General features: G+C 40.4%; 1 protein-coding gene and 1 non-coding gene across 13 annotated transcripts in view; one reads left to right on the top strand and one right to left on the bottom strand.

Moving 5' to 3' along the window:
- The window catches only part of STIM1 (stromal interaction molecule 1), a 202,465-nt gene that overhangs the window by 137,624 nt on the left and 46,247 nt on the right, over positions 1 to 18,594 (bottom strand). The gene's annotated exons all lie outside the window — the stretch shown is intronic.
- LOC118900309 lies at positions 1,349 to 1,478 on the top strand. The gene has a single exon (XR_005021091.1). It is a non-coding gene; the product is annotated as a small nucleolar RNA SNORA11 (small nucleolar RNA).

The raw sequence follows: 18,594 nt of genomic DNA, 5'->3' as shown, positions 1-18,594 counted from the left end.
TCCCCATTGGTTGAAGATAATATTAAAATTACACACAAAAATAAATAACAAGAAAATGACAGAGCTGACCTTTCTATTCCTAATTCTATTCCTAAACTCTCTATCAGCTACATTACAGGGTAAAAACAATCTAACTGGTTCAAATAATAAGTTGGCTAAAAAGTTTGAAAACTATCAAAAAAACTTCTGGAAAGATGGATTTACATTTCTCATTAACAGTGAACTTCATCCTTAGTGTATACTGTGTCTTGATACATTACACTAAATCAGGGGTCAGCAAACATTTTCTATAAAGGGCCAGACAGCAAATATTTCAGGCTCACAGGCCAAACATCCTCTATTCTATTGTAACTAAATAACTCTGCCATTAGTGCAAAGGTAGCCACAGATAATATACAAAAAAAAAAAATGGATTTATTTGTAGAAGTAAGTGTAGTTTGCCAATCCTTGTATTTAATAATGATGAAATAAAGCTATCATGATTAAAAATACATCTAAAAATTAAATCTAAAGATAAAACTCTACAAATTTTCTGTGATGTTTAAAGTCTGAAGATATTCAATCTAGTTAAGAAGTCTCTTTATAGGTTTCCTGCTTAATAGTGAAAAATAAAAGGCACATATCAATGGTGAAACACTATTTCCTTCTTGCTGCAGTGAAAAATGGGATTAAATAGGACATGAAAAGCAATATTTTGTAAATTGCATTCATTTGCCAGCAAACGTGATTTGAACAATATATACAAAATATTTCTTCAGATTAAAAAGAATAGGGCTTCTCTGGTGGCACAGTGGTTAAGAATCCGCCTGCCAGTGCAGGCGACACAGGTTTGAGTCCTGGTCCGGGAAGATCCCACATGCCGCGGAGCAACTAAGCCCGTGCGCCACAACTACTAAGCCTGCGCACTACAGCCCGTGAGCCACAACTACTGAAGCCCGCGTGCCACAACTACAGAAGCCCGCACGCCTAGAGCCCGTGCTCTGCAACGAGAGAAGCCACCGCAATGAGAAGCCCACGCACCGCAACAAAGAGTAGCCCCTGCTCACCGCAACTAGAGAAAGCCCGCGTGCAGCAACGAAGACGCAATGCAGCCAAAAATTAATTAATTAATTAATTTTAAAATAATAATAATAAACTATAAAAAAACGTAGATTTAAAACAAAAAATAAATAAATAAAAATTACAAACTATGGAGCTCAGGAGATTGCTAGACTGTAGAATGTAAGTTTCCCTTCATGTGCCAGTTAAATGTATTTGCTACATTCTGTTAAATACTGAAATACAAAATGAACTGCTTTTTAAGGGCCACTAAAGGAAAAATGTACAAAAAAAGAAATATCCCCTATATGGGGTGTGCTCAGAGCAGGGGGCCTGAAGAAATGGTTCCTCTGTTTACAACACACCCAGCAGGAATCTGGGTACATTGTGACAAGGGACACAAAACTTGTGGCCTTCCTATGAACAAATACCTGACACATGTCCCCCTGCACCTCCACGTGGCTGCTGGGTCAGAGCTCAATACTGGTAGAAAAGCTACAGTATTTATGTGGGGAGTTTGCCACCTAGAGCCTGTCCAGTCCACACGTGGGTGGGCCATGAGTGGTCCTATAGACATAAAGGCTTTGAACCTCTCTTTTCAAGGAAAAAAAAGAAAAAGAAAAATGGATTCCAATTCTGGAAAAGGCAAAACTATGGAGACAATAAAAAGATCAATGGTTGCCACGTGTGTGGGGGGAGAGAGGAGATGAATACACAGAGTACAGAAGTTTTTATGAGCAGTGGAAATACTTTGAATGACATTATAACGATGGATATATGTCATCATACTTTTGTGCAAACCCATAGAATGTGCAACACTCTTTACTTCATTAAAGTGAACCCTAAGGGTGAAATGAGAAGCCCACGCACCACAACGAAGAGTAGCCCCCACTCGCTGCAACTAGAGAAAGCCCGTGCGCAGCAACGAAGACCTAATGCAGCCAAAAATAAAAAAATTTATCCAAAAAAAAAACCTATTGTAATAATAATTAAGACAGTGTGGTATCAATGCAAGGATACAAAAATAGCCAATAGAATAGAATGGAGTCCAGAAACACAGCCACACATAACAGTCACCTGACATAACAAAGGTGACACTACAGTACAGAAGGGAAAGAATGACCTTTTCAATAAATAGTATTAGATCAAATGGATATCCATATGGGGGGGAAATATACCTTGACTCACTACCTCACACCATCAAAAAAAAATTAATTTCAAATGGACAGCAGATCTAACATGAAAGGTAAAACAATAAAGCTTTTAAATGAGAAAATAGGAGAACATATTCATGATCTTGGAGTAGGCAAAGTTTTCTTGAACAGGACACCAAAAGGCCTAAACATGAAGGAAAAAGTTGATAAACTGAGAAAAGATATTCACAATACATATAAGACAAAGGACTTGGATCCAGAATACATGAACTCCTACAAACCAACTAGAAAATGGCAAGCAACCCAAAGAAAAGTTGGCAAAAAAACTTGAACACTTTACAAAATAATAAATCCAGACTATGTGTGTGTGTGTATATGTATGTGTGTATGTATGTATGTATGTATATACAGACAGTATTTGTATATATCTATATACATGTATATAGATATATATGAATGAAAAGATGCTCTACTTCATAGTCATTGGGGAATCACAAATTAAAACCACAGCGTGAGAACACTATACACCAACCAGAATGGCTAAAATGACAAAAATAGGGAAATATTAGATGTTGAAAAGGATGTCAAAAAACTAGTACACACACACAGCTTGTGGGACTGTGTATTAGTATCGCTTGTTGTATAATAACTACCCTAAAACTAAGTTGCTTAAAACAATAAACATTTATTATCACACGCAGTTTCTGAGGGTCAGGGACAAAGAGTGGCTTAACTGGGGGGTTCTGGCTCAGATCTCGCATAAGGTTCATAAAGGGCTAGGGCCACTGGAGACCTGACTGGGGCTGGAGGATCTGCTTCCAAGATGGCTCACTCACACTCCTAGCAAGTCAGTGCTGGGTGGGTCAGGAAGCCTCAGTTCTTCTCCATGTGGGCTGTTCCATAGCCTGCTTGAGTGTCCTCACAGTATGTAGGCGGGCTTCCAACAGAGTGAGTGATCCAAGAGACAGTGAGACAGACAAACAGTAGTACCTTTTATGACCTAGTTGCTGAAGTCATATACCATCACTTTCATTTTATTCTATTTGTTAGAATTGAGTTACTAGGGTCTAGCTGAGTCAAAGTGAGGGGAATTAGGTTCCACCTCTTGATGGGAGGGGTATCAAATAATTTGTGGACATATTTAAAAACAAATACACTTACTTTGGCAAAGAATGTGGCAGTACCCACTGTGGAGCACATGTATCTTACCAAGGTCTCCATGTGCTTACCTCCTCTTGTTCATGCTGTCTGATTAGCATGATGTCATCAACATAACAGATCAAAGTGATGTTCTATGAGATGGCCAGATGGTCCAAGTCTCTTCTGACTATATTATGACAAAGAGTAGAAGAGTGGAAGTGTTTATATAGCCCCCGGCAAAACTATGGAGGTGTAATGATACCTGTTCCACAAGAATGCAAACTGTTTTTGGCCTTTTTTTCTGATTGAGACAGAAAAAACACATTCACCAAACCAATGCCCACATACCATATTAATTTGCTCTAGCAGAGATACCATATCCATCACAGTATCCATAATTGGGGCTACTAAATTAAACTTGCTGAGGTCTACGTTCTCCAGAATCCATCCAGTTTTGCAGAAGAGGGCAGACTAGTGAATTAAATGTAGACATAATAGGGACCACCACCCCTGCATTCTTAAGATACTTAAGGATAGCACTATTTCCACCATCCCTCACAGAATATGATATTAGTTTTGATTCACTATCTTGGCCAGAGGAAAATGCAACAGTTTCAAAAGCTTCCACTTGGCCTTCTCCACTATGATAGCTCTTATGTGACAGGTCAAGGATCTGATGTGGGTGCTACTCCAACTGTTGAGTATGTGCATCCCAATTATACATTTGAGGATAGGTCTGTGGGATAATTCTAAAAAGTATCATAAGAAAGTAATTAGATAAATACATGTTAACATTACACTAAGTTAAAGAAGCCAGACATGATTCCATTTATATGAAATGTCTAAAATAGGCAAATCCACACAGATGGAAAGTAGATTAGTGGTCGCCAGAGACTAGAGAATAGGGAGCGACTGCTTAATGGGTAACAAGGTTCCTTTTGGGGGTGATGAAAATTCTGCAATTAGATAGTGGAGATGTTGCACAAAATTGTTAGAAACCACTGAATTGTATATTTTTAAATGGCAAATTTTATGTTACGTGAATTTTATCACATTAAAAAAACAAAAATAGAAAAATAAAGACAGCTGTTGGCTGCCTTATGCAGCTGGCTGATGTATGAGGGCTGTTTTCACCCTCACTCAATTTACAATACAGAATCCAGTTCATGGCGCTATACATTCTAGCATACTGAGCCCTTGCAAAATGCTTAGGATACAAATATATTTCATCATTCACATCAACCAGTACATTGTAAAGTCATTTCTTCCTGTTCTCTAGGAGTCCCTATTTAAATTTGAAAGGCTCATGGCTTTAAAAAAAAAAAAAAGGCAGTTTGGTGTCCAGGCTAAGCAAGGTCCTTGGCATCTTCAACCCCAGGCAACAGCTGGCTCTGCTACTTACCTCACTGTCCCAGATTTGAAGGAAAATACAATCTCTTCTACATAAAGCCAGAAAGGCAGGAAGAAAGGATTCAGTGACTATCATATCTCAAACAAATATTTATTGGACAAACTGTCTAGCAGTTTTCAAATTATGCTCTGCAGATCTCTCCTCCCACTCAGGTTCCTTGGCAATATCTACTACTTCAAGCAGAGCAGCTCTACTTTGTTGAGTTTTAAATATTGGAAGTACACTTAAAAAAAAAAAGAAATTAAAATGGCTCAATTATGTAGCAGACATCTATGAATTTTGCTGATTTAACAATCTCCCCACCTCCCAAGCCCTCTTTAAGTACATGTACCTTGATCTTCCCTGAGGGAACCATCCCTCCCCTGCTCTCGGTCCACATGATTCCAGGGTAGCTGACCATGATCCCTGGGTTCCACGAGTAGAATATAACTGTCGGCCAATGAAAGTCCAGCATTCTTCCAGTCACAGTGATACTTTAAGGTGGGCAAATGACCCAAGCCAAAATCATACCCACGACTGCCAGCACCATCAGGAAAGAGGTATTATCTTTCCAATAGTGGCTGTTTAGCTGGTAGATTACACACCCAAAGCTGACAACTACCTTTGCCACTACATGGGTGGAGGCTGCCTAACACCAAAACAAAGAAAAGCGGAGCCAAGAGGAGAGAGATTAGGTCCAAATGACATGATTCAAGTCCCTGGATCTTGCTGTGTCTAAAGGTAAATCTTCTTCTAGGCTTTTTAGTTACTTCAGTCATAAGTGCCTCTCATAAGTCAGTCTGACCTGTATTTCTGTCACTTGCAAAAGAGTCACAGCAAATGTAAAATTATTTGGAAAAAAAATTGAAAAACATCCATCTGGTCAATAAACCTCAAATCTTTACTGTAAATCACAGTTGGGGAAAGAATATTAAAAAAAAAAAAGAAAAAGAAAAAGAAAAAAGCTCCCAGGAGAATTAGTCTTCTCCTTCACTCCTCATTACATTCCCAAAAATTCATGGTATGGGCTTCCCTGGTGGCGCAGTGGTTAAGAATACACCTGCCAGAGGGAGGAACACTCCCAAACTCATTCTACAAGACCACCATCACCCTGATACCAAAACCAGACAAAGATGTCACAAAGAAAGAAAACTACAGGCCAATATCACTGATGAACATAGACGCAAAAATCCTCAACAAAATACTAGCAAACAGAATCCAACAGCACATTAAAAGGATCATATACCATGATCAAGTGGGGTTTATCCCAGGAATGCAAGGATTCCTCAATATACGCAAATCAATCAATGGGATACACCACATTAACAAATTGAAGGATAAAAACCATACAATCATCTCAATAGATGCAGAGAAAGCTTTCGACAAAATTCAACACCCATTTATGATAAAAACCCTTCAGAAAGTATTCATAGAGGGAACTTTCCTCAACATAATAAAGGCCATATATGACAAACCCACAGCCAACATCGTTCTCAATGGTGAAAAACTGAAACCATGTCCACTAAGATAGGAACAAGACAAGGTTGTCCACTCTCACCACTATTATTCAACATAGTTTTGGAAGTTTTAGCCACAGCAATCAGAGAAGAAAAAGAAATAAAAGGAATCCAAATCAGAAAAGAAGAAGTAAAGCTGTCACTGTTTGCAGATGGCATGATACTACTATATAGAGAGAATCCTAAAGATGCTACCAGAAAACTACTAGAACTAATCAATGAATGTGGTAAAGTTGCAGGATAAAAAATTACTGCACAGATATCTCTTGCATTCCTACAAACTAATGATGAAAAACCTGAAAGAGAAATTAAGGAAACACTCCCATTTACCATTGCAACAAAAAGAATAAAATACCTAGGAATAAACCTACCTAAGGAGACAAAAGACCTGTATGTATGCAGAAAACTAGAAGACACTGAGGAAAGAAATTAAAGATGATACAAACAGATGGAGAGATATACCATGTTCTTGGATTGGAAGAATCAACACTGTGAAAATGACTGTACTACCCAAAGCAATCTACAGAGTCAATGCAATCCCTATCAAACTACCAGTGGCATTTTTCACAGAAATTGAACAAAAAATTTCACAATTTGTATGGAAACACAAAAGACTCCGAATAGCTAAAGCAATCTTGAGAAAGAAAAACGGAGCTGGAGGAATCAGACTCCCTGACATCAGACTATACTACAAAGCTACAGTCATCAAGACAGTATGGTACTGGCACAAAAACAGACATATAGATCAATGGAACAGGATAGAAAGCCCAGAGATAAACCTACCCACATATGGTCACCTTATTTTTGAGAAAGGAGGCAAGAATATACAATGGAGAAAAGACAGCCTCTTCAATAAGTGGTGCTGGGAAAACTGGACAGCTACATGTAAAAGAATGAAATTAGAACACTCCCTAACACCATACACAAAAATAAACTCAAAATGGATTAAAGACCTAAATGTAAGGCCAGACACTATCAAACTCTTAGAGGAAAACATAGGCAGAACACTCTATGACATAAATCACAGCAAGATCCTTTTTGGCCCACCTCCTAGAGAAATAGAAATAAAAACAAAAATAAACAAGTGGGACCTAATGAAACGTAAAAGCTTTTGCACAGCAAAGGAAACCAAAAACAAGACGAAAAGACAACCCTCAGAATGGGAGAAAATATTAGCAAACAAAGCAACTGACAGGGCTTCCCTGGTGGCGCAGTGGTTGAGAATCTGCCTGCCGATGCAGGGGACACGGGTTCGTGCCCTGGTCTGGGAGGATCCCACATGCCGCGGAGCAGCTGGGCCCGTGAGCCGCAATTGCTGAGCCTGCGCGTCTGGAGCCTGTGCTCCGCAGCAAGAGAGGCCACGGTAGTGAGAGGCCCGCGCATCGCGGTGAGGAGTGGCCCCCGCTTGCCACAGCTAGAGAAAGCCCTCGCACAGAAACGAAGACCCAACACAGCCATAAATAAATAAAAAATAAAAAAAATAAAAATTATAAAAAAAAAAAAAAAGCAACTGACAAAGGATTCATCTCCAAAATTTACAAGCAGCTCATGCAGCTCAATATCAAAAAAACAAACAACCCAATCCAAAAATGGGCAGAAGACCTAAATAGACATTTCTCCAAAGAAGATATACAGACTGCCAACAAACACATGAAAGGATGCTCAACATCACTAATCATTAGAGAAATGCAAATCAAAACTACAATGAGGTATCACCTCACACCACTCAGAATGACCATCATCAAAAAATCTACAAACAATAAATGCTGGAGAGGGTGTGGAGAAAAGGGAACCTTCCTACACTGTTGGTGGGAATGTAAATTGATACAGCCACTATGGAGAACAATATGGAGGTTCCTTAAAAAACTAAAAATAGAAGTACCATATGACCCAACAATCCCACTACTGGGCATATACCCTGAGAAAACCATAATTCAAGAAGAGTTATGTACCACAATGTTCACTGCAGCTCTATTTACAATAGCCAGGATATGGAAGCAACCTAAGTGTCCAACGACAGACGAATGGTTAAAGAAGATGTAGCACATTTATACAGTGGAATATTACCCAGCCATAAAAAGAAACGAAATTGAGTTATTTGTAGTGAGGTGGATGGACCTAGAGTCTGTCATACAGAGTGAAGTAAGTCAGAAAGAGAAAAACAAATACCGTATGCTAACACATATATATGGAATCTAAAAAAAAAAAAAAACATGGTTCTGAAGAACCTAGGGGCAGGACAGGAATAAAGACGCAGACGTAAAGAATGGACTTGAGGACAGTGGGAGTGGGAAGGGTAAGCTGGGACAAAGTGAGAGAGTGGCATGGACTTATATATACTACCAAGTGTAAAACAGATAGCTAGTGGGAAGCAGCCGCATAGCACAGGGAGATCAACTCAGTGCTTTGTCACCACCTAGAGGGGTGGATTAGGGAGGGTGGGAGGGAGACACAAGAGGGAGGCGATATGGGGATATATGTATATGTATAGCTGACTCACTTTGTTATAAAGCAGAAACTAACACACCATTGTAAAGCAATTATACTCCAATAAAGATGTTTAAAAAATAAATAAATAAATAATTTTTAAAATTAAAAACAATTAATTAATTAACTTTTTTAAAAAAGAATCTGCCTGCCAATGCAGGGGACACGGGTTCGAGCCCTGGTCCGGGAAGATCCCACATGCCGTGCAGCGACTAAGCCCATGCGCCACAACTACTGAGCTTGCGCTCTAGAGCCCGCAAGCCATAACTACTGAGCCCGTGCTCTGCAACAAGAGAAGCCGCCACAATGAGAAGCCCACATGCCACAATGAAGAGTAGCCCCCGCTCACCACAACTAGAGAAAGCCCGCGCACAGCAACGAAGACCCAACGCAGCCAAAAATAAATTAAATAAAATAAATAATTTTTTTTAAAAAAAGAAAGAAAATGCATGGTATTTTACAGTTTCCATTGATAATCTCTCCTGATCTCCAAAAACAAAACAACCCTGTGAGGTCAGCATTCACACTGTATATTTGAAGACATTGAGGCTCAGAGAGAAGTGACTAACCTGAAGTCATCCAATTTGAAATCAAGGTTTCTGTCTCCAAATTATACCTTTTTACTACTCATTACTGCTTTGCACAGTTCTCAGCAAGCCATGCACAAGTCTGGGAACCTGCCTGGGCTCAGTACAGACTTGCTACCTGACAGCATTGTTCCCCTGACCCCTGGCAGCTTTGCCTTGTTTCAAACAGGCCTCGCCCTGCTCCCTTTCCACATAGCTGGAGATAAAGACAAGCTCATAGCACAGCATCCCACTGCCTGCACATAAGGGTGTGTCACTCAACTGACTGGCAACACTGAAAGTCAGTAGCCTTACTCTCAAAGTAGCCCTAGAACTATCAAATGCACATCAATAGATAGGATCTGAGGAGGAAGAAATGACTTCTAAGATGCACCTATGATGAGAAGCTGCAAGTCAGCTAACAGAAACTAATACAACTTCTGTAACTATTGGAATCTGAAGATCCAAAAATCATTACTGACTGGAAAAACTCCAACAGCATACATTCAAGGGTTTAAAAATACATTAGGCTCACGCTATATACAAAAATTAACTGAAAATGGATCAACAACCCAAGAGCTAAAACCATAAAACTCTTAGAAGAAAACAAAGGGATAATCTTAACTACCTTAGATTTGGCAGTGGATTCTTAGATATGACACAAAAGGCATGAGTAACAAAAGAAAAAATAGATAAATGTGACTCCATAAAAATTAAAAACTACTGTGCATCAAAGAACATTATCAAGAAAGTGAAAAATCACCCTACAGAATGGGAAGGAATATTTGCAAACCATATATCTGATAAGGATCTGGTATCCAAAATATATAAAGAATTCTAACAATTCAACAACAAAAAGACAAACAACCTAATTTTAAACAAAAAAAGGACCTGAACAGACATTGCTCCAAAGAAGAAATATACATGGCCAACAAGTACATGGAAAGATACTCAACATCATTAGCATTAGGGAAATGCAAATCAAAACCACAATAAGATGTCACTTCACACCCACGAGGATAGCTGTAATTAAAACAAACAAACCAAAAAATAACAAGTGTTGGCAAAGATGTAGAGAAATGGAACCCTTACATATTGCTGATGGGAATGTAAAATGGTGCAGCTGCTGTGGAAAACAGTTTGGCAGTCCCTCAAAAAGTTAAACACAGAATTACCATATAACCCCACAATTCCACTCCTAGGTATACAGCCAAAAGAATTGAAAACTGGTACTCAAACAAGTACATGTACACGCATGTCCATAGCAGCACTATTCACAATAGCCACAAAGTAGAAACAGCCAAAGCGTCTATAACCAGAAAACGGATAAACAAATAGTGGTATTTTCCAGCCATAAAAAGGAACGAAGTTTTCTGGTACATACTACAACATGGATGAACCTTATAAACATTATGCTTAGTGAAATAAGCCAGACTCAAAAGGACAAATATTGTATGACTCCACTTACATGAAATATCTAGAATAGACAAATTCATGGAGACAGAACAGATTAGAGTTTAACAGGATCTAGGAGGAAGGGGAAATGGGGAGTTATTGCTTAATGGGTAGAGAGTTTCTGTCAGGGATGATGAAAAAGTTTTGGAAATAGATAGTGGTAATGGTTGCACAATGGTGTGAATGTAATTATTGCCACAGAATTATACACTTAAAAATGGTTAAAATGGCTAATTTTATGCTATACATTTTACCACAACAACAATTTAAAAAAAAAACAGAATGATGTACTGACACATGCTACAAAATATTATGCTAAGTTAAAGAAGCCAGACACAAAAGGTCACATATTGTATGACTCCATTTATATAAAATATCCAGAACAGGTAAATCCACAGAGACAGAATGCAGATTGATGGCTGCCAGTGGGAGGGAGAAATGAGGAGAAACTGCTTAATCGGTAAATCGAAACTGTGGAGTAATGAAAATGTTTTGGAACTAGAGAGAGGTGATGGTTGTACAACATTGTAAATGTTTCAAATGCCACTGAATTGTTCAATTTAAAATGGTTGATTTTATGTTATGTGACTTTCACATTAATAAATGCTTTAAAAGTACATGAGAGAACTCAAGCAATCATCTGGGAAGCAGGAATTAGGGCTAAGTGGCAAGGCAAGGCAAAAATTGTCAGGAACCCAGTAAATAGTCTGACGTAAGAGATGTTTGGGAACAGCAGCAAGAAGCCACTTGATGCTGCAGCACCTGGAAGCCTCCCTACATCGGTGAGGGTACAGGCAAACCTGCTAAAACTAAGAGACCCCTGAGCAGAGTAGATTAAACCAAAGAGAAGTTTCTTTCTCTCTCGTATAATAGTTTGGTAGGGAGCAGTCTGGGGCTGAGTGGAAATTTGCCATCCTCACTCAACATGACGCTTCCATCTCTGGGACCAAAAAGAGTGTTGTACTCTCACAATCTCCCAGCTAGCAGGAAGGAGAAAGGGGGCAAGAGAAGTACTTACCCACTCTGTTCAAGCACCTGGCCCCAGAAGTGGTAGATGCACCACTTCCACTTTAGATCCCACTGGTTAGAACTTAGACATGTGGCCACACGTGGTTGCAAAAGAGGGTGGGGGACTATGTGCCTTGTTAAAACTCAGGCATTCTATCATTAAAAAAAGAATGAGAGGGAATTCCCTGGCGGTCCAGTGGTTAGGACTCCGAACTTCCACTGCAGGGGGCACGGGTTCAATCCCTGGTCGAGGAACTAATATCCTGCATGTCGAGCGGAGGAGCCAAAAAAAAAAAACGAATGAGAGAGTCAATATTGGCAAAGACAATTAACAGTCTCTGCCATACTCACTTCAAATACTCTTTATTTTTTTATTATTTGTCTGATTAAACAAAGAACTTATTCCAAAGCCCAGCTACCCGGAGGTCTGCAGTTATTATTCAGTGGAACCTCCTGGCTAGGGTGGAAAGACAAGAAAAGGAGTGCAAGGCAGTTATGGACTGATGTCCCCTGTTAGCCTCACTGCAATGACCAATGCCAACATAGCCTATTATTTGCCTTTTGTCACTGGAAACTTACAGTGTAGAAATAAACGCTTCTTAAAAAAAAAAAAAAAAGAAAGAAACAGTAAGAGCTGTCTATGTGCAATACTGGGGCAGGGGTACAGAAAAAAACCTGTAGGGCACCTGTCTTTGAAAAACTCCCAATCTGTGTGGCAACCACACACAAAGCGATCACAATGCAGTGAGTTAATTAACAGAGAGACATATAGAATTGAATGGAAGAATAACATTGGAATGGACTGTCTGCCTATGGGCAGGGAGAACCAAGAAAGCTTCAAAAAAGTGGTAACACTGGAGCTGAGTATAGAAGGATGAGTTTACCAGATAGAAAAGGTAGGAAGATATTCAAGCAAGATGTAAAGCATGAATAAAAACATGCAAGATGTTTACTGAAAAGACAATATGCAGGAGCCAGATCATGGAATGCCATGAAACCAGATTCAATCAAAAGCTTGGATTTTACAATGTAGGGAATGGGAAAGCAACAGAGACTTCTTAGCAGGGAAGGGCCATGGTTAGATTGACCTGTTAGAAAGATGACTATGGCAGCCTATAGGAAGGATGGACAAAAAGAGAACATGCATTGGGCTCACATCCCTGCTGCTACGCCTAGTCCCGTCCTTGACTCCCCAGTACCGCCACCGATAAGCCAAGTCCTTGCAAAAGAAAAGCAGTAACAGAACCCCAGGCCAAGTCCTACAAAGACCGAGGCAGGATGAGGTTCTTAGTTTTGTTTGCTTTGAAGCTTTTCTATTGAGGTGAAATTCACATAACACAGTATTAATCATTTTTAAATGAACAGTTCAGTGGCATTTAGTATATTCCCAATGTTGTGCAACCACCAAAGTTCTTAGTTTTTGACAAGGTCCAGGAAACCTCTGTGATTTCACTGAGGTCAGGCTCCACCCACTCCTCAGGTGTCTCTGCTCAGACAGATATGCCAGATGACTGTGGCTTTCAGCAAACATCTGTCTACAGTCCTGCGGCTGCCATCCTCTCTCCTAGCCTTTCCTGACCTCATCTCCCCTGGGAACACAGGGCATAGTGACCAGAAGCAAATTTGACCATGTCTATCTCTTATTTAAAATTTTTCAGTGGCTCTGCTTTGCCCAAAGAATGAAGTTTCAAATTCTTAACATGACATACAAGACTCTCTGCAACCTGGCATCTGCTTGTTCCCTACCCTCATCTCCTAAACATGTTGCCCTAAAATTCTTTCCTCTCATTATGTTTCCCTTGCTACTTGAGACTGCTCCAACATCTATTTTCTTTCTCTCACCCTGGGAATGGTGTTGTCACCCCCATACACTTTTCCCCCAGGCTTATCTTACCCTGGGGAAAGTTCTCATCCTATTTTCATTATTCCCTGGGAACAGCTCTGATCCCAGTCTCATTTTACCCTGGAGACCACTCTGATCCACGCTTCACTATTCACTGTTCTCTGGATACGTCACTGACCACATCATACCATAGAATGACTTTTTTCCACCTCCTCCTCTTCTACTTCTGTCATGTTACTGAGAAGAGCTTTACCCTGAATAATCAGCTTCTGCTCCCTCCTCTCTGGGCCTCCTATAAGCCCAGGGCTTCACCAGGTCTCCCAACCCAAAGTTGGTATGTGGGTTTTAGAGTACATAGTCAAAATTGTAGAGACAGAAAGCAGAATGGTGGCTGCCGGGGGCTGGGGAGAAGCGGGAATGGGGAGTTACTGTTTAAATGCGTACAGAGTTTCTGTTTTACAAGATGAAAAGAGTTATGGAGATGGATGATGGCGGTGACTGCACATTATGAATGTATTTAATACCTCTAAACTATACACTTTAAAAATGATTAAGATGGTAAATTTCATGTTATGTGTTATATTACCACAATTTTTTTTAATTTGGGAAAAAATTTATGGGTACCTGAGACCTAGGAGAGAGATATAACTATATCCCAGCCAGCTGAGGGACTGGCTCCTGGTCTCATTCTCCCTGACCTTCGTTTCTGAAAGATATACCTTTTTTCTCTAAAAAATTTATTTATTTTATTTTATTATTTATTTTTGGCTGCGTTGGGTCTTCGTTGCTGTGCGCGGGCATTCTCTAGTTGGGACGAGCGGGGGCTACTCTTCGTTTCAGTGAGCGGGCTTCTCATTGCAGTGGCTTCTCTTGTTGCGGAGCACAGGCTCTAGGTGTACGGGCTTCAGTAGTTGTGGCACATGGACTCAGTAGTTGTGGCTCTCGGGCTCTAGAGCATAGGCTCAGTAGTTGTGGCGCATGGGCTTAGTTGCTCCACGGCATGTTGGATCTTCCCAGACCAGGGCTCGAACCCGTGTCCCCTGCATTGGCAGGCGGATTCTTAACCACTGTGCCACCAGGGAAGCCCAAGAATGATGTACCTTTATTTGGATGGCATTTGAACCCAGCCCCATTTTACCCTGGAGATATCTCTGACTCCAGCCTCATCTTAACTCTGGGAATAGCTCTGATCTAGGTCTTCCCAATCACCGCACCATAAAGAAAGTCATGCTACAGAATACTCTGAAGATGGTTTGCACTCTGACCTTGGGTGACATTAAACCTCAGGAAAGGAAAGAGATGTGAAGCAATTGGCCCAAAGTAACCTTAATGTTATTCCAAAGTAGGGAAAGAAGGTTTTTCCTGGGGAGTGGGGGAGAAAATTTTTTCAAATTACCACAAAACTCTTCTGACTTTCTGTATATACAAGCCAAAGTTGTGTCAAATGGTGCACAGGAAGATCTCACGCAAAGGCCTTTTTCCAGGTATTTTAGGCTTCTAACTGCAGCAGCATCACAAATATCAGTGTGTTTCCATGCTAGTGAATGAACAATGCCCAATTTGGGCATTCGGACTTTGCCTTTCTTCTGGTTTCTAGGCCTGTGGTTTAAACACTCCATTCAGAAACAAAGAAATAATATTTAGACTCCATCCTTCTAAAATATTTTATTTGACTTTGGTAATGTTTTAAGTAGAACAGACCTAGGCTTTACAAATTTCTAGTCAAGCAATCCTAGGCACATAACTTTCCTCATTTGTAAAATGGGAATATCTTGCAGGGTTGTTGTGAAGAAAACTAAACAGATATATATATAAGGCATCTACCAGTGTACCTGGCCCAAAATATTTCACTCAACAAATATCTACTAAGCATATGTTATGTGCCAGTCAGTGTTCTAGGCACTGAGGATTCAGCAATGAACAAAAATCACTGCTCTTATGGAACTAACAGGGAGTAGGGGGCAAAGTAAAGGGCCTGACAAATAAATATGTCAGAGGATGATAAATGCTATGGAGAAAAATTAAGTAGAGAACATGCTACAGGGGAGGGTTTGTTATTTTTAAATAGAATGATTGAAGAAGGCCTCACTGAGAATATGACATTTGAACAAAGGATCTGAAGGAAATGAGATAATAAGTCATGCAGAGGAGAAAGAGGGAAGAACAAATGCAAAGGAGGCAAGAGCATATTTACCTTGTTCAAAGGAGAGTGAGGAAGCCAATGGGGCAGGGTGAGCAGGTGGAGAGGAGATAAGGATAAGCCAGGTAGCTGGGAGCCAAGTCACTCTAAGGACTTTGCCTTGTTCTCTGAGGGATATGGGAAGCCACTAAAGGACTGTGATCTATATGACTGGATTAACGTTTTGAAAGGATTGCTCTGGCAGCTCTGTTTAGAACAATGGTAGGCAGGCAAGGGCAGAAGCAGGGAAACCAATCAAAAGGCTATTATTTCTCCAGGCAAGAAACAATGGTAGCTGGATCAAGGTGGTAGGAGCAGAGGCAATGAAAAGTGTCTAAACTGTTGATGTGTTTTAAAGGTAGAACCAATAGGATCTGCTGACAGAGTGAATGGTAAGTGTGAACTTGTTTAAATTAAAATGCCAGTTAGACATCCAAAATGTCAATTAAGGGGTTGGATATACAAGGCTAAAGTTCAGAGGAGCGTCTGAGCTAGACACACAGATTGGAGAGTTGTCAATTAACAGATGATAATTAAAACCATTAAAGTGGCTTTTAAATGCCATTTATTTATTACTCAATAAATGAATTACCCAGTGAATAGTAACTGCTATTATAACCCCTTTGTTTTTGTTTTTTGGGTTTTTTTAAATTCATTTTTGGCTGCGTTGGGTCTTTGTTGCTGCGCACAAGCTTTCTCTAGTTGCAGTGAGCGAGGGCTACTCTTTGTTGCGGTGCACGGGCTTCTCATTGCGGTGGCTTCTCTTGTTGCGGAGCATGGGCTCTAGGCGCATGGGCTTCAGTAGTTGTGGCACACTGGTTCAGTAGTTGTGGCTCACGGGCTCTAGAGTGCAGGCTCAGTAGTTGTGGCTCACGGACTTAGTTGCTCCGCGGCATGTGGGATCTTCCCGGACCAGGGCTCGAACCCATGTCCCCTGCATTGGCAGGCGGTTTCTTAACCACTGCGCCACCAGGAAAGCCCCCCTTTGTTTTCTTAAGGTGCTAGAAATACTTGCCAACTCTTACCATGAATACTTAAACTTCAGTGCCCAACCTCCAACCCCATCCCCAATCCCTCAACTCCCTTCCTTCCTTTCAAATTTTCAATTAAAACACTAGATAAGTGGAGGCATTGTGGTGTTAAGTGGTAAAGGCACCAATTTTAGAGTTAGACAGAATTGGGTTTGAATCCTCCATCTTAGCCACTTATTAGTTCTATGACCTTTGAACCTCAATTTTCTTATCTGTAAGATGGGGCTAATAGTACCTATGTTATAGGATTGTTGTAACAATAAGGTATCTATTCATTCATTTGTTCAATAAATATTTACTGAGTATTCATCACATGCCCAGGACTGTGTTTAGCACTAGAGTTACGGTAGTAAACAGGCACAGATACCGTCCTCACGGAGCTTATTGCCCAAGGGACCATAATACTTCTAAAGGACCAGACAAAAGTTTCAACTTAAAAAAATCATCTAAATAAAATAAATATGTAAAGAGCCTCACACAGTGCCTGGGCAAAAAGTAGGTGCTAAATAAATGACAGTACTTATTATTTTATAACTAAAGCATATAAATCTTCATAGAACAATACACTTAAAACTGGAATGACTTTTAGAAATCAAAAGGTCCAATTCCCTCATTTAACAGATAAGCAAATTAACTTACTCCATAATAAACTTACTCAGGACACCTCTTCAGTCAGGCCATGTGCCAGGTAGGTGGGATACAGGGATGAGTAAAACAGTCCCTATCTTATGTCAAGTAAATACACAAGGGGGAAGTGACTTGCCCAAGGTAACCTGAGCAATCACTTAGGCTGGAAATCATGTCTTCTAATTTTCAGTGTTTTGCTCCTTCCACGGATCCAAAATTATTCATTTCAAATAGAAATACTTATCAGGAAGAAGCCTACCATATGGCCTGTGCCAAAAAGAGTGCCATCCTACAGCTCAGCAATTCCTTGCAGGTAGCTTGTCAGAAGGGGTAAGCTCTTTGGGCTTAGAGGTGGATCCTTTTTTCTCTATAGGCCATCAATAACAGGCAGCAGCTAGGACCTCAGAGGCCCTGGTCAGAAGCTACAGAAAGATGGAGAAAAACAAAGTGAAAGCCTGCAGTCACCAAAGCCACTGGCTAAGCAGAGAGAAGGCTGGGCAAGGCCAGACCAAGACCTTTCTCCTTCATCCCAAAGATTAAGTCATGTTCCCTCCAGGCTAGGACCATCTTCAGAGCTCTACCTTTGTCCCTCTGGCCCATCCATCCCTACTCTCCCTTCCAGACCTCTTTAGAGTCTCAAAATTGAGCTCCGAATGGAAAAGACAGCACGGTGGAGTAGAAAGAGCACATCTTGCAGTTTCACGGACCTGGGCTGAAACTTTGGCTCCACCACTAACTAGCTGTATGCTTCTTAACTTGTCTGTTTCCACATCCGGAAAATGGTGACAATACTTATTTCTGGGAGTTGTGGTGAGTGTTAGAATTGCATCTAACGTTTAGATGTATCTAGAAAAGTTCCTGGCATACAGAGGTTACTCAATACATGGTGCTGTCATTAATTATTATGAATGTCAAGGTCTCTCTTGTCTACCCCACACTCTTTCTAGTGACTGCAGGCTTCAGCACAGCACCACGGTTTAGGGCCCCCCCATTAATATGGAGTATTCAGAAAGCCATGGCACCTTTACTTGGCCACCTTTCTCTATCTCTTGTCCCTCAACCTATACCAGCTCAGGTCTCCATTCCATTCCCCAACGTTGAAAAAACAAAATCTTTGAACCTGCATCCCCTGGTTCCTCTTCAAAATATTACCCTCTTT

This window comes from Balaenoptera musculus, chromosome 8 (assembly GCF_009873245.2).
Source record: "Balaenoptera musculus isolate JJ_BM4_2016_0621 chromosome 8, mBalMus1.pri.v3, whole genome shotgun sequence".
NCBI classification, from domain to species: domain Eukaryota; kingdom Metazoa; phylum Chordata; class Mammalia; order Artiodactyla; family Balaenopteridae; genus Balaenoptera; species Balaenoptera musculus.
The sequence above is the reverse complement of the archived record's forward strand: the minus strand, read 5'-3'. Positions and strand labels throughout refer to the sequence as shown.